This window comes from Carettochelys insculpta, chromosome 24, assembly GCF_033958435.1.
Source record: "Carettochelys insculpta isolate YL-2023 chromosome 24, ASM3395843v1, whole genome shotgun sequence".
NCBI classification, from domain to species: Eukaryota; Metazoa; Chordata; order Testudines; family Carettochelyidae; genus Carettochelys; species Carettochelys insculpta.
In genome coordinates, this window is record NC_134160.1 from 3,598,895 (window position 1) to 3,615,993 (window position 17,099).

Genomic DNA, 17,099 nt, shown 5'->3' on the forward strand with positions numbered 1-17,099 from the left:
CTCAGCCTCTTCCCCCCCCCCCGTCCCGCCCCGCTCACCCTGGCACGAGCTCCGAGTCCCTCCTCCTTTGCCTCCGCCATGTTGGGCCCCCGCAGCGCTCACACTTCGGGGAGGGGGTCTCTGCCGCTCGTCCCCTGGGGGGGGAGGGGACACCCAGAGGCGGGGGTCGGCCCCGAGAACTGCTGCGGGGGACGGGGGCTCCGGCCGGGCTGCCGGGGAGGGGGGCTAGGCAGCTCCCTCAGAGAAATGAGGAGGGGGCTAGTCGGACCCTCCAGGCCGCGAACCTCTTAAAGCTGCAACGACAAGCCCCAGCGCGGGGACCGACTGCGCAGGCGCCGCACGCATGCGCGGCGGCTCAGCTTCCCTCCGCCCTCCTCTCCGCGCATGCGCGCTTGCCCCCTCGCTGCCTCAGCTCCAGGTTGGCTCCCTCTTAAAGGGCACCGTAGCCATTTAGAGGCTGAGCTGGGAAGGGAGGAGATGGCAACCTGCAGCCTCACTGCAGACCCAGGAGCCTTGGGCTTCAAAGGGAGGGTTGGCTGGTTATAACTTTAGGGGTTGCACTACTCCAGGCAGCACTATCTGCCATGGCGTGCCTGCATGGGGCTGTAACACCCTATGCCAGGGCGTCCTTTGCGCTGGTGCCATGGCGTGGCCTTCCCCCATGCTGCAATAGCTTAGCCTTGCTCGAGGGTGCCCTCACCCTCTGGGACTCCTGCCTCCCACTGTGCACCACAGCCCGACAGCTCCCTTGCACTGATGCTTCTAGGTTGCACCAGGACCCGCCCACCTCATGCCTCACATCACAGCACCTAGCCTGCATGGCACCAGTGCCTCTGCCCCTCCTGATACACTGCCCTCACATACATCCCTGCATCCTCTCTTCGTGCCACAGTGCCCTCCCCTCTTGTACCTGGGAACAGTTGGCCTCAATGAAGACTGGCTGCAAGTCACCATCACCAGTGGGATTGCCTGATACGGTAATGCACCTTTGTCCCAGTGACCAAGTTGTTCCCAAGCCCCCGTGGGAGTCATGCGTGCTTGAAGTGACCTCTTGGTAGTATGACTTTACTCTTGTAGACAGTATATATGTGCTTATTTAAAAGGAAGCTGAAAGGTTACAAATAATCTATTCTCAAGCAAATTTCCTCTTCTGTACTGCTAATAACATTTGAGCTCATTAGCACTGAAAGGAAGTTGTTTATCTTTTATCCCTGAGGCAATCTATTTTTATTATTTATATTACAACAGAGCCACCAAACTGCATCTGTCCCATTCTGTGATCAGCATCCTATTGTTCCAGAGACAAAAGTAGACACAGTTCCAACTTTTTGTTTCTTTGCATGTTACATGGAGGGGCTAATGAAACTAAATTAGTCAATTTTGTTTTTGTTATATTACCCAGGCTATGTCAGTCACTAATAATAATATCACATCAGTTTCCATCTGATTTCACTTTTTGTCAGTGCATACCTCGAGGATAGTTTGTTTTCAACTGAGTTTTCCTAATTTTGCAGAAATATTTCTATTGGTCAGAGGTTCAGCAAAGATCAATTTCTGCAGAAAATGAGGCCCTAATCCTGCAAAGATTTGCCCATATTTAACGTTTAATGCATACGAGGCCTCATTTTTAAGTACACAAATAGTCCCCCTGATTTTAAGTTAAATTTAATGATGTGGGTCAATCTTTCCAGGACCAGAGCTTAAACCATTAAAGCTTTTTAATGGTGTACATCACCAGTAACAGGACATATGCCTTTCAAAAAGACCAGGAAAACTGTAAATCATTCATGATAAAGACTCTCATCAGATCTTCCCAACTTTGTGTGAAACACATAGTCAGCACCCAAGGCCAATAAATATGGACAACAGAATCCCTGTTGTCTACTAGTTAGATAATCAAATTGTTAATTAAAATTTTTACTAAATAGAATAATAGAAATATAGAATAATCTTAATTTCCTGCCCTATCTGATGTGTGCTGTTGTTGAACAGCTATTAAACAGCATCCACCTTCTTTGCCGTAGATACTGTGGTGGTTGAAATGATCCCTGCATAAACTATATCCTTCACTTCTTACCATGAATTATTGTGTATTCTTGTGATTTATTATGAAAATACTGCCAAATCTCTCTCTAGAGGTGGCTGTATTCTAATTATGAAGAAATATTTTCTGTATCTAATAATTAATAATAAAGTATTAATAATTTTTGACATTAAGTGAATTAACTATTTAATAGTTGATATATCAGCTTGTTACTTCTTAAAGTTCTTTGGGATCCTTCACAATTAAAAGTGCCAAATTATATAAACAATAAACTTTTTGAGAGATTTAATTTATATCTATAAAGTTCTTTAAGATTCTTGGATGGCTGGAAATGCTAACTATAAACATTTATTAATGGCTCAAAACAATGGAGTAACAATACTGGCAAATCTTAAATTATGGAGAACTTGTCTTAAAATTATTCATTTGAAAATAAATACATGTGATTTTCTTCTGTGACTTCTACTTTCTGAACCTTTAAATTGCACTAGGATTATATTTTCAAACATTGTTGCACAATCATGAAGACTAGAAATCTTTATTTTTCCCAGATTAAAGCTATATAATTTCGATAATCACATGACTCCAGGAGCTGTGGCTTTAAGAAATATCAACAGACAAGAAATAAAATCACAGATCTTGGCAAAATTGATGTTGTGCACTATTGTGTCTGGAACAATGCTGTAGAGCACTGTAGTGTTTTTATGAGTTGTTCAGCACACAACAAGAGGAACAAAAAGCTTCTTCTTCTTATGTTTTTCTCATCAAAGAAATAAACTGGGGAGCTGAGGAAATGTCAGCATAGGCCCCCAGATCTGATAATACACAAATGAAAATGCATATAGAACACTAATCTTTTTATAGCAATAGGCGCTGTCGTTCAAACTACATCGCACCAGCGAGTTTTGTCAACAAAACTGAGGGAGCATCCACACTAAAAATGCATTCTGTTGACATACTGTCTGCAGAACTTGGCACTTTTGTTGACAGCCTTTTGCCTCACCCTCAGGAGGCAGAATGCCTTTCTCAACAGAACCTGTCGACAAAAAAAAAAAACGTGTGGATGCTCCGGGGGGCCCTCTGTCAATAGATCAGGCGTCAGGGTCACTGGGTTGTTCTGGCTCCTCTGCTTCCAGGTGGTTGTTCTGTGAAGAGAGCGGTTGGGCAGTCCAGCCGCTCCCTGTCGACAGACTGAATTGATAGAATGATCCGCTTTTGTGTCTGGCTGCAAGCTGTGGACAGAAGTTTTGTCGGCAGATATCTTTCAACAGTAACTTCTGTCGATAGATCACTGTAGTGTAGACATAGCCAAGGTGCCAAGACAATGTGTTATTAACAGGTATGCCTGATAAAAGATTTTCTTTGATAGATACATTTGTAGTAAAGTTTATTATTTTGTTAACTAATCTCCCACTAGAAGTGATGAAAACCATGTCCCCTGAGAATTTAAAACTAGATCAGGCAGAGCCCTGGAACATAGATTCTAAAATACAATCTTGCATTAGCCCCTGTTAGAAATAGTGTACACAAACTGAAGTTGCCACAACTTGGCTTAATCTTGCACCTAATATTAATCAGGTTTGTGTTAAAACTGGTATATAAGATTGTGACTAACTCTACTTTTCCAAAAACACTGCAGGATCCGCTGCTCAGTTATAGTTAAAACCATGGCTTTACCTACACACAATTTGCACTGGATTGATTAAACTAGCACAGGCAACCCCCATATGGACACTATTTTGATGTAAGATTGGCTTTGTTTCACGTAGCATAGACCTGTTCTTAACTGATTTAAGATAAACTGAAATAAGCCGTGTTTCAACTAAAGTAAGTGTTTCCACACAGCCTTTGACATTGGCTTAACTAAGTTTGTGTAATATCACACCTGATGTTAACTGTGTGCAACAGCATTAGGTAATAAGATTTTTACCACTGGAGTGGATCGAAAATCCTAAATTAAATTATATCAGTACATTCAGTGATCTTTCACTCTTCTTATAACAAAACATCACTCCATTAACGGTAATATTTCACTCCAGTGTGCTTATATGCCACCCTACTAAGTCCCCTGAAATATAGAATTTTCCACCTACCAGATGAATGCATGACAGGGAAACTATTACCTTCTGCTCTCCTGCGCTAGGGGTCTGATCCTCATGTGGGAATCTATTGGTATGTCTGCACTGCATTGTAAGCCCAGGACAGTGAGGTCTCTGCTTGTGGATTCTGTGCTTCCAGGTTCGCACTTGAGCGTTTTCACTCCATGGTAAATCTGACTTAGGTTTGCAGCTTGAGCTATAGCCACAATGGAAAATGACAGGCTTAGACATGAGCCACAGAAAGATTCAAGTTGACTCATACTAAAAGAAGGACATAAGTACCTGGGTCCTCACAGTGCTTGCTGGCCCAAGTCAGACTGACTTTGTGTGTGGATGGAAGAAGCTTGAGCTCAAATCTGAGTCAGAGCTTGCACATATAGTGCTGTGAAGCTATATCAGGAGCAAGCAACAGGTGGCCCACAGGCCAGATGTGGTTCACCAGGGTTCACCCCGGCAGGCCACCAAACTATTTGTCTGTGTGTCAACAGGTACAGACTCTCACAGCTCCCATTATTCACAGTTAACCATTCCCAGCCAATGACAGCTTTGTGAAACAGTGGCCCAACCTGTGCTGCTTCCAACAGTTCCAATTGACCAGGAAGGGTGACGCGTGTCCAGCAGGTGCTGCGGGTGGCCATATCTGCAGACATGCTAGTAAATAAAGCATCTGATGGTGCAACAGGAGCTAACCCTGATGAACTGCATCCAGCTCACAGGCCACTTATTGCCCACTGCTGAGCAATACCCTGTGGGATTCAAAGAGGATCAAGCCTAGGTAATAGAAGTGAATAAGAGAATTAAGCAGTATCCTATGGTAAAAAGATAAAATGGCTCCCACTAACTCCCACGCTTGGTGCATCTTCCAAAGAGTGGAATGAAAAGGAACTGGAATACTCTTGCAAGAGCTGGTTCCTCCTGCTAGCAACCACACACAAAAGGGATAATGCCTGCTGAATATACAAGGAGGTGAAGAAAGCTGTGGGACTGCAGAGGTGGGAGCAACAGAGAGGTAGGCTCTCTCCTGCTAGAGCAAAACTCCACTCAAACTTGCCTTTTCTGTGTGAAAATAAACACTCCATTTCATCGCTTAGATGACTTGGTGATGGGCACTATGGAAAAAGCAAACATATGTAGACAGGTAGATCAGACAGGTGGAGAAATGAGAAGATTCAGGTGTATACTGATTTATGACTGATTTTGATTATGGAAAACCCTCAAATCATAGCCTATGGCAACATTTCTTAAGCTGTGTTCTGCAAATCACTGGTGTTCCATGAACAAGTCACTGTTATTAAAACCATAAACAATGTCACTTCTTCATCGCTATGATACCTGGTTAAATTACTTTATTTCGTTTTGGCTGTATATGTTGCTGTTTGGTTTTCGGCTTTGTTTTGGTCTGACAACATTTTTTTAAGAACATTTTCATATGTGTTCCACATTAAAAATATTGTTTGGTGTTCTGTGGTCTCAAAAAATTTATGAAACACTGGCCTATGGCACACCTCTGTTTAAGAATATTTGTCTTTCAATTATTGACTTTTTTTAGAAAGTGATTGTGAAACTCCAGTCCTGGGCAGGCTTCAGCATAATGAACTCAGTATATGATCATTCTACATACCTGCAGGCATGAATAGTTAGTGTGGATCTTCCAGATAAGCTGCTCAGTATTATACATTCTTATCTATGCACTCCTTCCTCTACTTTAACTCAATTCTGTTTAAAAAACTGCAGCTGCAAATACATGGAATATTAAGTGGTTCAAATCCGGTACAAATAAATAACAGTAATATTGTTTTCTTTCAAATTTGGAAGCAGATCCTGTGAGCATCTTTGCTTTACTTTGAGGGATTACCTGTATAGAATATGAATAGCATAGCTCAGGTGCACATGGTGTCCATGGAAGGTGCTAAGACATTTTGAAACATTAGGACAATATTTTAACAGCTGTAATTTTAAAAAATGGGAGTTTGGAGTTAACAAACCTGTATGTCTCCTGTAGAATAAAACACTTATTGCTGTATTAACAAAGAACCAGGCCAATTTTCAAGGGATGAGAAATAGTTTGTGAGAAAAATGTTGGTAAGATACTCTGTTCAATGAAAAATGAAGTTTTGGGTCAAATTAATAAATTCAGTGAATAGTTTTGGCCAAATTAATAACTGAGTTTTTAAGAAGTCTAAAGAGTTGATTTTGACATTTTCAGAAGGAAACATTTCCACTTTGTGTCTGAAACAATCTTTCTACATTTAGCTACATTTAAAAAGAAATTGGAAGTGTAAAAAAACTGCCCTGAAAACGTGACAAGTAAAACAAAACTTGCATTTCTGGTTGAATTCGAAACACCTTTTACCCCCAGATTTTTGTTTCAGACACCAACCCAAAACCTCAGTTATTTATTCAGCTCTAGTGAGAAATCTGTGTCTGAGAGCGCACCTTTCTGATATGTTTATATAATACAGATGAAATGGCAATGCGTCTGGGACACAAGCTTAGACAAATTACTTTAGACAGAAGAATTGCCCATCAAAGGCCTTTCCTTAATGTCCTCCTGTTGGAGTCATCTACAAAGCACGTTTGAGTTCCATCCCTTAGGCTCAGTGTTAACAAGTCTGCTCCATTCTGCTTATTTATATGAAACTAGTTTTTTTTCCTTTAGTTTTTAATAGCAAAAATAGTGGCTTTGATTTACCCTTTGATAGAAACCCCTGAGTGAGAAAGAATCCCCTTTAAAGAAAAACCTCCTCAGCTGTACTCACTGTTGCTTGTCCTTATATGCCCAATATCTGCCCCAGGAAGTTTGGAAGCACCTGGACTAGTATTTTCATCAACAATCCCTGGATTGATCTCTGCATTTGTGGATGACTTGTGTGGAATATGGAAATGTTACATTGGAGTCTAGCCTGCCATAGAAATAGTTCCTAAGCCGTTTTCGTCCTGTGGCTTTTCACATTGAACATACACCCTTGCCGCACAAAGATGCTTCCTACTGGAGCTCAAACTTCGGCTCCCTGCTGCCAGCCCTGCAGTTGCTTATATTCTCAGTTCGGGGATAGCTTTCTTCTTCAGAGGGCTTCTTTTATATCCACAGCATCATGCCATGTCAGCCATCGCTGAGGAATCACATTCATCAAAGGGATCACCACAGAGCATGCTATTCTTATTTGGTTTCTGGCTCATTTCCCTTCTGCAAGCATCAGTCCATGCTGCTCTCTTTTTCCCCTTTGAAGGGAAGCGGTAGAGGGGTTTCCCACTGCTCTGCCAGTTAGTACATAAGGGACAATACACCACCCTGACCAGGAATTTAGTTTGCCTTCTGACCCTACTCACAGGACAGCTCAGCTGTGCAATCTCTTTCCTGCTCTCCATTCTGCCACCCCACAGTCCAGCAGGGAACTCTTGGGGTAGGGAATGTGGGAGTTAGCTTGGCACTGTTTTGTCTCCTTTCAGGCAATGTGGTGGGCTGTGAGATCAGTGTTTCTGGCTCCCCTTCTCCTTCAAATGTAGCAGCATGGGAGGGAGTGGGTGAACATCAGGGAAAATCTGTAAAGATCCCTGGGAATGCAGGAGGGGATGGTGAGTGTGGGCAGGAGCTAAGGTTTACCCCGCCAGGGAGAGGGCAGTGAGTGTAATACCCGGTCTACAATTAGAAAAGATGTGCTGGTAAAGCTATACAGCCTGGCTAGGCAGGCCATCCTCAAAACCTGCCCCGTGCACACACAGTTTGTACCAGCCAAAGAGTGCCATGCCAGTCTAACGTCTGCAAGCTCAGCATGTGACAGAAGCTCTGCCAATCAAAGCACTTCTGTGCCAGTATAACTGTTTGCACTAGGACTTTGGCTGGCATAGAAATGTCATGAAGATATTGTATGCCTAACTGATATAACTGTGTTAGGGCTACCATATGAAAAAGAGAACACCCCTGAGAGGGAGAGTGGCGATCAATATCTACCCACTCAGGATGTATTCATGGGTTACAGTGTGTACAGTACATGAATACATCCTGAGTTGGTAGCTACTGATACAAATATGCTCCCTCTCAGGGGTTCCTCATTTTTGAAAGGTCAAATTTGGTCACCCTAAACTATGTTGCAAATGTTTTAATGAAGCCAGGGCCTGGGAAGGCACACCTGCCGGGGAGGGCATCTCTTTACTGTCACTTCACCCTTCAGGCACAGGTAGGGGTGTCTCCAGAGGAGGAGCACTGTGGGATCTGAAGCAGTGTTCCCGGTGAGCTCAGCACCCCAAGCAGGCAGCCTGTGTTTCTGCAGGTGGTGCACATCTGCCTATGCCACAGCGCACAAAGAAAATTTATTCCACCCACAGACGGGAAAAAAATAGAGGAAACACCAGTCTGAAGAGCCGATCCCTTCAAAGGAGGCGACAGCAAAGCCCATGGGATGTTCGGAGAGGACAGTGTTAACGGGAAAGGGGAGCTAAGACTGAATCAGAGACAGAAGCTCATGGATACAGCAGATGTAGCTTAGGCTCTGCTTGTTGATCTTGCAGCTCATAGATTGGCTCTGAGCTGGTAGTTTTAGAGGACATGGTGCTTCAAATGCTGTTGGCCTCCAGGAGCTAGGCCCACCCTCACAGGTAGGGCTGCCTCAGGGTTAGCAATGGAGAGTAGGTATTCGGGGGAAAAAAACTTAGAGTAGATACAGCAAGAAGTCCTGTGGCACCTTATAGACTAACAGATATTTTGGAGCATAAACTTTCGTGGGCAAAGCCCCGCTTAGTTAGACACAACCTTTGTGTCCCTGCAGCCCAGGAGGGAGATGAGGAAATTAAACACGAGGAGCAGCCTAGGTTTGTTTTAATTTCTCCTGCACACAGTTACCATTGCTGTGTCTCAGAACTCTCCCACCGCAGCACAGGGCACTATTGGTGGGGAAAAGGAAGCTGGCAGACTGCTGGTGCAGCAGGAGTTCAAATTACAGTGCAGTGATTTGCATTTCCATGGCACTAGTGATGTCACAGGCCTATACTAAGCAAGGTCTCCTGAGGCTCTGAAGACAAAGGGGAGCCACAACAAGCACAGAAACAACATGCACTGAGAAAGAACCGAAGCCAAGTTTAAAAAAGAAATGCATCCAGCAGGCTCAGTCATAGCCCACGGTAGGGCCATCATTTTTTTCTTTGCATTCACCTTAAACCCTCTGTTTATACATGGCTCCCAAACTTACAGGGCTCGATTTGTCATTGAAATAACATCCCCTTCCCCCAGGCTTCTGCTGATTAGCGAAGGAGCAGGCATTGCAAATAAAAAAAAAAAAAAAAAGGAGGGAGTGGGGACAGATGCTTCACGCTCCATGCAGTAGAGAGACCCAGGAAGCATTTAGTGGAAGGTGGATTGAAAGGATGAAAGGGAACTCAAAAAAGACTATCCTAGTTCTCCCCATGCAGACAGATGCCTTTCTGCATTTTAGTCAATAAGCTCTTACACCAGGGACCTTCTGCAGGATGGGCTATTTACTTCTAGAGTTACGATGGATTTGATTTGCTTGTGTTACATTACCCAAAAGCACTACAGGAACTAGAGAGCACACTTGTGTGAATAGCTAGTGAAAAAGCAACCATATTTTCACAAATCATCCAATAACATATTTTGCTGTGGGAATGATCGGGGTCAGTCAACGGATGCACCTTTCTACGATGGATGGACCCAACAACTGAAATTGGGTGCAGAATTTAAAATCACTATAAGCATGCTTTCATAAAATCTAAGACCACTTAAATCCTCCCACTATTACTTTTAATTTCAAAGGAAACAGTTGTTGTTGTTGGTTTTTTTAAAATAGGCCAACATTTAGTGTTCGCAACCCAAACATGGCCGTGCTAAGATTTCCACAGTGAAACTCACTGTAGGTACAAATTAGGGAAACCGATTTCAATGATTTTCCTTGTTTAACCGGAGACCAGTGCAAAAACTGAATGAGAAGCATATACTCACTGAGAAGTACAGTGTGTGTTTTTTTAAATCACACTCTCAGTAACTTAGAAAAAATCTTGTCTGTTTAACGATAAAAATTTTAGTTGATAGCGGACAAGATATGCAAACTTGGATGTCTATAAAACAAAACAGAAGTTGTGTAGCACTTGAAAGACTAACAAAATGATTTATTAGGTGACAAGCTTTTGTGGGACAGTGCCACTTCTTCTTGTCCACGAAAGTTCATCACCTAATAAATCATTTTGTTAGTCTTTAAAATGCTACATGGCTATTTGTTTTGTAAGAATAGAGACTAAAACAGCTACTTCTCTATTGGATGTCTATAGTTAGGCACCTAAATCTGTGTTTAAAACACTGGAGGCTCATCCCAGCTATTGGTTATGCAGGTGTATAAAACCATGAATGTCATGGAGAAGATGAGTAAGGGGACTTTATTTACTCCTTCACATAACACAAAAAGCAGGGGTCACTCAATGAAATTTAGTAGATAGTAGGTTTTAAACGAACTAAAGGAAGTATTTCTGCACACAACACACAACCGATCTGTGGAACTAATTTCTGGGGATGTTGTGAAAGCCAAAATTATGACTGCATTCAAAAAAATTAAATGAAATGAGAGATAAGAAGGCATCATTTTAAAAAATTGAAGTTAAATCCTGGAGAGGCAAATAGAAAGGAGCATAAAAATCTGTCAAATGAAGAGTAAAAATATAATTAGAAAGGCCAAAAAGGAATTTGAACAACAGTCAGCCAAAAACTCAAAAAGCAATATCAAAGGATGTTGAAGTATGTTAGAAGCAGGAAGCCTACTAAACTGGATGCTCAAGATGCTAAAGGAGCACTCAGGGATAAGATCATTGTGAAGCGGCTAAGGATGTTAGGGAGATTCCCAGACCTGAGCCATTCTTGTCAAGTGACAAATCAGAAGACTCATCACAGAGGAGGGTAGAGTTGGTTTAGAACAAACTGATAAATTAAACAGTAATAAATCACTAGGACCAGATGGCATTCACCCAGAAGTTCTGAAGGAACTTAAATGTGAAATTGTGGAACTACTAACTGTGGTTTGTAACTGATCCTTTAAATCATCTTTGGTACCAAGTAACTGGAAGATAGCTAATGTGACATCAAATTTTAAAAGGGTTCTAGAGGTGATCATGGAAATTACATACTGGTAATTTGAATGTTAGTACCAGGCAAATTAATTGAAACTATAATAAAGGACAGAATTGTCAGACACAGGATGGCTGAACATAATTTGGTGGGGAAAAGTCAACATGGTTTCTGTAAAGGTAAATCACGCCTCACTCATCTACTGGAATTCTTTGAGGGGGTCAGCAAGTATAAGGGGAATCCAGTGAATACAATGTATGTAGATTTCCAGAATGCCTTTGACTAGGTCCCTCACCAAAGGCTCTTAAGTAAAGTAAGCTGTCAAGGGATAAGACAGAAGCTCCTCTCATGGACTGATTGATAATGGAATGAAAGAACAAAACAAAGGGTAGGATGAAGTGGTCAGTTTTCAGAACAGTGAGAGGTAAATAGTAGTGTTCCCCCGGGTCCATGCCTCAGTTCTCTATCTGTCAAACAGGAAGAACGGTACTTTTGCCTCACAAGGATGTTGTGAGAATGGATATGTTAAAGGTAGAAAGGTGCTTAGATACTGTGGTAACGGGTGCCAGATACGCACAGTAGATAAATAGGTGAACCCATGTACCTCTGATTAGAAAAGCGGGGGATAATTTTTGCTGCTTGTGGCTGGTGTTCATTCCCTTTTACTTCCAATGTAAATCCCTCTCCACTCAACCTCACAAACTGGGCCCCAATTCTACAAACACTTAATCCCATGAGTAGCCTTAGGGAAGTCAATGAGCTGGTAAATATCGCAGAGGTAGCCGTGTTAGTCTGTATCTTCAAGAACAAAAGGAAGTCCCATGGCACCTTATAGACTAACAGATATTTTGGAGCATAAGCTTTCATGGGCAAAGACCCACTTCATCAGGTGGGTCTTTGCCCATGAAAGCTTATGCTCCAAAATATCTGTTAGTCTATAAGGTGCCACAGGACTTCTTGTTGTTCTCGAATGAGCTGGTAAAGTTATTCAGATGTTTAAGTGTTATAGGATTGGCACTTAGTGCTGGGTCCTCTGATCCACTAAGCAGCTCAAAGTAAATGTAAACCAGCCAGGGATTCCCTCTGTGGACTCCTAGGCTAACTGGATTGCCCACCATAGGAGAAAGAAGGTGATAGGAAGAGAAAACGAGGAGGCACAGCAGAGTAAGTTTCTCTTCTGCCCAATTCTTCACTGTTGTCATGTCCCTAAATTAAAGCTGTCCCTTTACACCTTTAAACTACACAAGCCCGACTTCTCCTCCTTTGTAAGTCACTTTTATGGATGCTTCGAACTTTTGTTATCGACCTGAATCTGCTGCCACTAACATCAGCAGTACATTTATCAGTGACTTCAATGGGAGCAGAGTCGTATCCAGAAAAATTAAATAAAGGAGAGTAATTCACTCACCTTGTTGACCCCCTCCTGCCCTGACCAGTCTCCAACAAAATTTACAGCCCCTGTTACAGCACGGCTTATGCAAATTTCCCTTGTAAGTTTAGGATTTTCTTTCCTTTTTTCCTTGCATGTGGGCCCTAATTTATGATCTCACTTACCTCAGTGAAAAATCAGGGGAGTTCCAGCAAAGTCAATGTTAAGTGAACAGAGTTTTAGGCCTTTGATCTATGTCTTTGTCTTATTGTCAAAGCAGTCACCTAACTAGCCTTCTTGGTTAATAGCTGGCCTGCAGGCATGCTAGTTATGGTGCACAGGAAATACCACTGGAGAGCAGATCTAATCAGTGTTGAAGCCAAGAAGAAAAACGGTGGAGGAGGGGAAGGAAGACTCCCATTATCAAGTGACCTTGGAAAATTGCTGAGCTGATGGGAAGGGTCAGAGCTGTGATTAGCCACTGCTGTCTGTTATCTCAGTCCTGGAGGTTGCTGAATGGATATTTTCCCCTTCACTCATTCTTTTTATTGAATAAAAGGGTCAATTTGTGGTTTGTAACCTGGGCTTGAGCTCTCTGGCATAATATGGGTAAACTTTGTGCTGCCCTGCAAGTCCCCTGCTATTCCAGATGTTGTCTCCTCCCGCCCCACAAAAGCATGTCAATTCTGATCAACGATGCCGGCTAGTCATCACTTAGCAAATCCGCCTGCAAGCTGCTTATTCTCGCCTTCTAGAATCAGCTTGGGGGTCCCTTAGACTCTAGTCTCTTGTGGCCTGATTGTCAGAGGTGCTGAATACCCACAGCTTCTTTTGACTTTGGTTGTAGTTGCAAATGCAGCCACTGAACCATTCTGCACTGTAGGTCAGCTGCTTGGGACCAGTAATGCCCAGGCATAGGATTGTTAATCCATGGGTGCACCTACATCATCTCCTCTCAGCATGCTGTTGATGGCAGAGATAGTTCATATTTATCTGGGGTCTACAGTGTGCCTGTAGATGACAAAAAATAGAGCCCCTACACTCACAGCACTAGATGCATCTTTGTGTGCTTTGTGGTCTCTGGGGGCACCCCCAAGCCTGATGCCTGGACCTATTCCCAGGTGGAATTTTGCAGTTCTCCCACTCCTAGACCAGGGAACGGGCTACAGAACCCTCTGCATCAGCCACGCTGACTCAGGCCATGTCTACGCTATGGTGGAAAAAAAAATCAATTTATGACATGCAACTCCAGCTATGTGAACTGCATAGCTGGAGTTGATGTGTACTATGTCCATTTTCCCTGCCATCCCCACAATGGGAGGTCGATGGGAGAAGCTCTCCCATCAATTTCTCTAACTCCTCACAACAGCGAGGTGTACCCAGGTGTACTGGTGGTGGAGCCTCAATGGTTTGATTTAGCGCAGCCCCACTAGACGCACTAAATTGAACCTTGGAAGATCGACCACCACCTTTTCAATTTTGTGGTAAGTGTAGACGTACCCTCAGCATTGTCAACTACCTTTGAGCCCCTACGGTTCTGCCCTTTTAGAAGTGGTATAAAGTGACAAAGCAGACTTTTGAAAACCAAAGTGTTACTTATTTTACCAACCAGAACAAAGTATTTTATGAAAAACAAAAAAGCAATATATATGCATGCCTGTCTTGCCTAAAGTCTTACCATCCCTGGATGACTGTGCCTCATCCTGGTTATCCAGAACAGCTACCCCACTCCTGGCAGTGTTCCTTTTTAAACCTTTGACAGTTCATTTGATCTCCTGAGTTAGAAAACCTCTTCCTGTCCTGGTTCAAACCACTTTGGTAGGTTCAGTCAAAAGTAATAGCCCTGGCAAAGTCTCTTAACAAGTCTTAAGTGTTTGCTGAAGAGCAGCTTATTTTGAGCCATTTTTTCTCATTCCTGCTTCTTTTTCTTGAACAGCCCCTAATAAATTAATTTGTTCATACAGTCACCCTTCCAGCATCCAGGTCAACAGAGTGTATTCATAAATTATTATCAAGCAGCCCCACATCCTTCACAATTCCTTCCCAGAAGACTTTCCATGTCCAGGTACCTCTTTATTTAGAATGGAACATAGGCTAAACCCTGGACACTATCTCAAGTATTTTTTCTTGTTTGTTTTTGTGTTTCTATTGTAAATAGTTACAAAATCAGTCAAGAGAGACTTTTTTTAAAGTTCCCAACTGCTTAGCCAGTATCTCTGATTGCCTACCTATCACAAGTGCTCACTGCTCATGGTGCACTTACAATGTCTGGAGACATCAGGTCATATCCTGCTCTCCGTTAGACCTGTATATATCCAAAGACTTCCATTATGTTAGTCTAGATTTATATAGGGTTGAGAGCAGAATTAACTCATGGAAAATCATGGTTCTAGGTCATGCTAACCGGCTATAATGTAGTAATTAGCCCATGAGTTCTTGAGGCTGGAATGGGATTAATTTGTGTCACAGGCCACTTGACACTATGGCCCCCGTTCTGCCAAGACTTACAAACTTGCGTAACTTAAAGTACATGTGTGAGTTTCTGAAGTCTTGTGAAGAAGTGAGGGGGAAAATTCAGAGGGAAAGCAGGGGTTTCTTCCTGATCTAGATGGCAACCTTCTCGTGTGCTGATGCATGCGGACTCAGAGCCTTTCTATTCATTCATTCATGTTGCTGCAGGTGCAGTTCTTATTCATACATGTGTTTAGCCCTTTTATTTAGGCTAGGATTATGCAAATTATTGGTAAAAGAAAACTGATAAACATCTACCAGAAACCACAGGTGCCTACTTCTACTTAAGCCGAGGTTGTTCGAACCCACCCTAAACCCCTTCCCACAAAGCCTTGACCCTTTCCCCAGACATCTGTCCCCCACCTCACCTCTTTCTGCCCCCTCCTCCAAGCACAGAATCACAGAATCATAGGGCTGGAAGGGACCTCAGAAGGTCATCTAGTCCAGTCCCCTGCTTCAAGCAGGATCAACCCCCACTAAGTCATCCCAGCCAGGACCTTGTCAAGCTGGGACTTAAAAACCTCGAGGGATGGAGAATCCACCATCTCTCTAGGCAACGCATTCCAATGCTTCACCATCCTCCTGGTGAAGTAATTTTTCCTAATATCTAACATACACCTCTCCCTCTTCAACTTCAGACCATTACTCCTTGTTGTGCCATCTGACACCACTGAGAACAGTTTCTTACCCTCCTCTTTAGAGCTCCCCTTCAGCAAGTTGAAGGCTGCTATTAAATCACCCCTCAGTCTTCTCTTCTGTAAAGTAAACAAGCCCAAATCCATCAGCCTATCTTCACAGGTCTTGTGCTCCAGCCCCTTAACAATTTTTGTTGCCCTCCGCTGAACCTGCATCAGCAAATCCACATCCTTTTTATACTGGGGGACCCAAAACTGGACATAATATTCAAGCTGTGGCCTCACCAGTGCCGAACAGAAGGGAATAACTACTCTAGATCTGCTCAAAATGCTCCTCCTAATGCACCCTAGTATGCCATTAGCCTTCTTGGCTACAAGGGCACACCGTTTACTCATATCCAGCCTTTCATCCACCATAACCCCTAGGTCCCTTTCCATCGTACTGCTGCTGAGACAGTCGGTCTCCAGTTTATAACAATGCTTGGGATTCTTCCACCCCAGGTGCAGGACTCTACACTTCTCCTTGTTGAATCACATCAGATTTCTTTTGGTCCAGTCCTCCAATTTATCCAGGTCACTCTGGATTCTCTCTCTACCCTCCAACGTATCTACCTCTCCCCCTAGTTTTGTGTCATCTGCAAACTTGCTGAGGGTGGAATCCAGTCCCTCATCCAGGTCATTAATAAATATGTTGAATAACACCATCTCAAGAACCAAGCCTTGCAGCACTCCGCTTGAAACCAACCGCCATCCAGATATTGAGCCATTCACCACTACCCGTTGGGACTGACTGTCAAGCCAGCTTTCTATCCATCTTATAGTCCAGGGATCCAATCCATATTTCCTTAACTTATGGACAAGAATGTTGTGGGAGACCATATCAAAAGTTTGCTGAAGTCAACGCATATCACATCCACTGACTTCCCCATGTCCACAGAGCTTGTTACCTCATCATAGAAGCTGATCAGATTGGTCAGGCAGGACTTGCCCCTGGTGAATCCATGTTGGCTACTTTTGATCACTTTCCCCTCTTCCAAGTGCTCCAAAATGGATTCCCTGAGGATTCCCTCCATTATTTTCCCAGGGATTGAGGTAAGGCTGACCGATCTATAGTTCCCTGGATTGTCCTTCTTTCCTTTCTTAAAGATGGGTACTACGTTTGCCTTTTTCCAGTCATCCGGTGTCTCCCCCAATCTCCAAGAGTCTTCAAAGATAATGGCCATAGGTTCAGCAATGACCTTTGCCAATTCCCTTAGTACCCTGGGGTGCATTAAATCCAGACCCATGGATTTGTGCACATCTGGTTTTTCTAGATAGCTCAGAACTTGTTCCTTCCCCACAGATGGCTGCCCTCCACCTTCCAATACTGCATTGT

General features: G+C 43.2%; 1 protein-coding gene across 2 annotated transcripts in view; it reads right to left on the reverse strand.

Moving 5' to 3' along the window:
- The window catches only part of LOC142001109 (zinc finger MYM-type protein 4-like), a 59,054-nt gene extending 58,732 nt beyond the window's left edge, over positions 1-322 (reverse strand). For both annotated transcript variants that reach the window (XM_074976047.1, XM_074976042.1), the window contains exon 1: positions 39-322. The gene's annotated coding sequence lies outside the window, so the exon portion shown is untranslated. The remainder of the gene's footprint in view (positions 1-38) is intronic.
- Between the last annotated feature and the right edge of the window lie 16,777 nt (positions 323-17,099).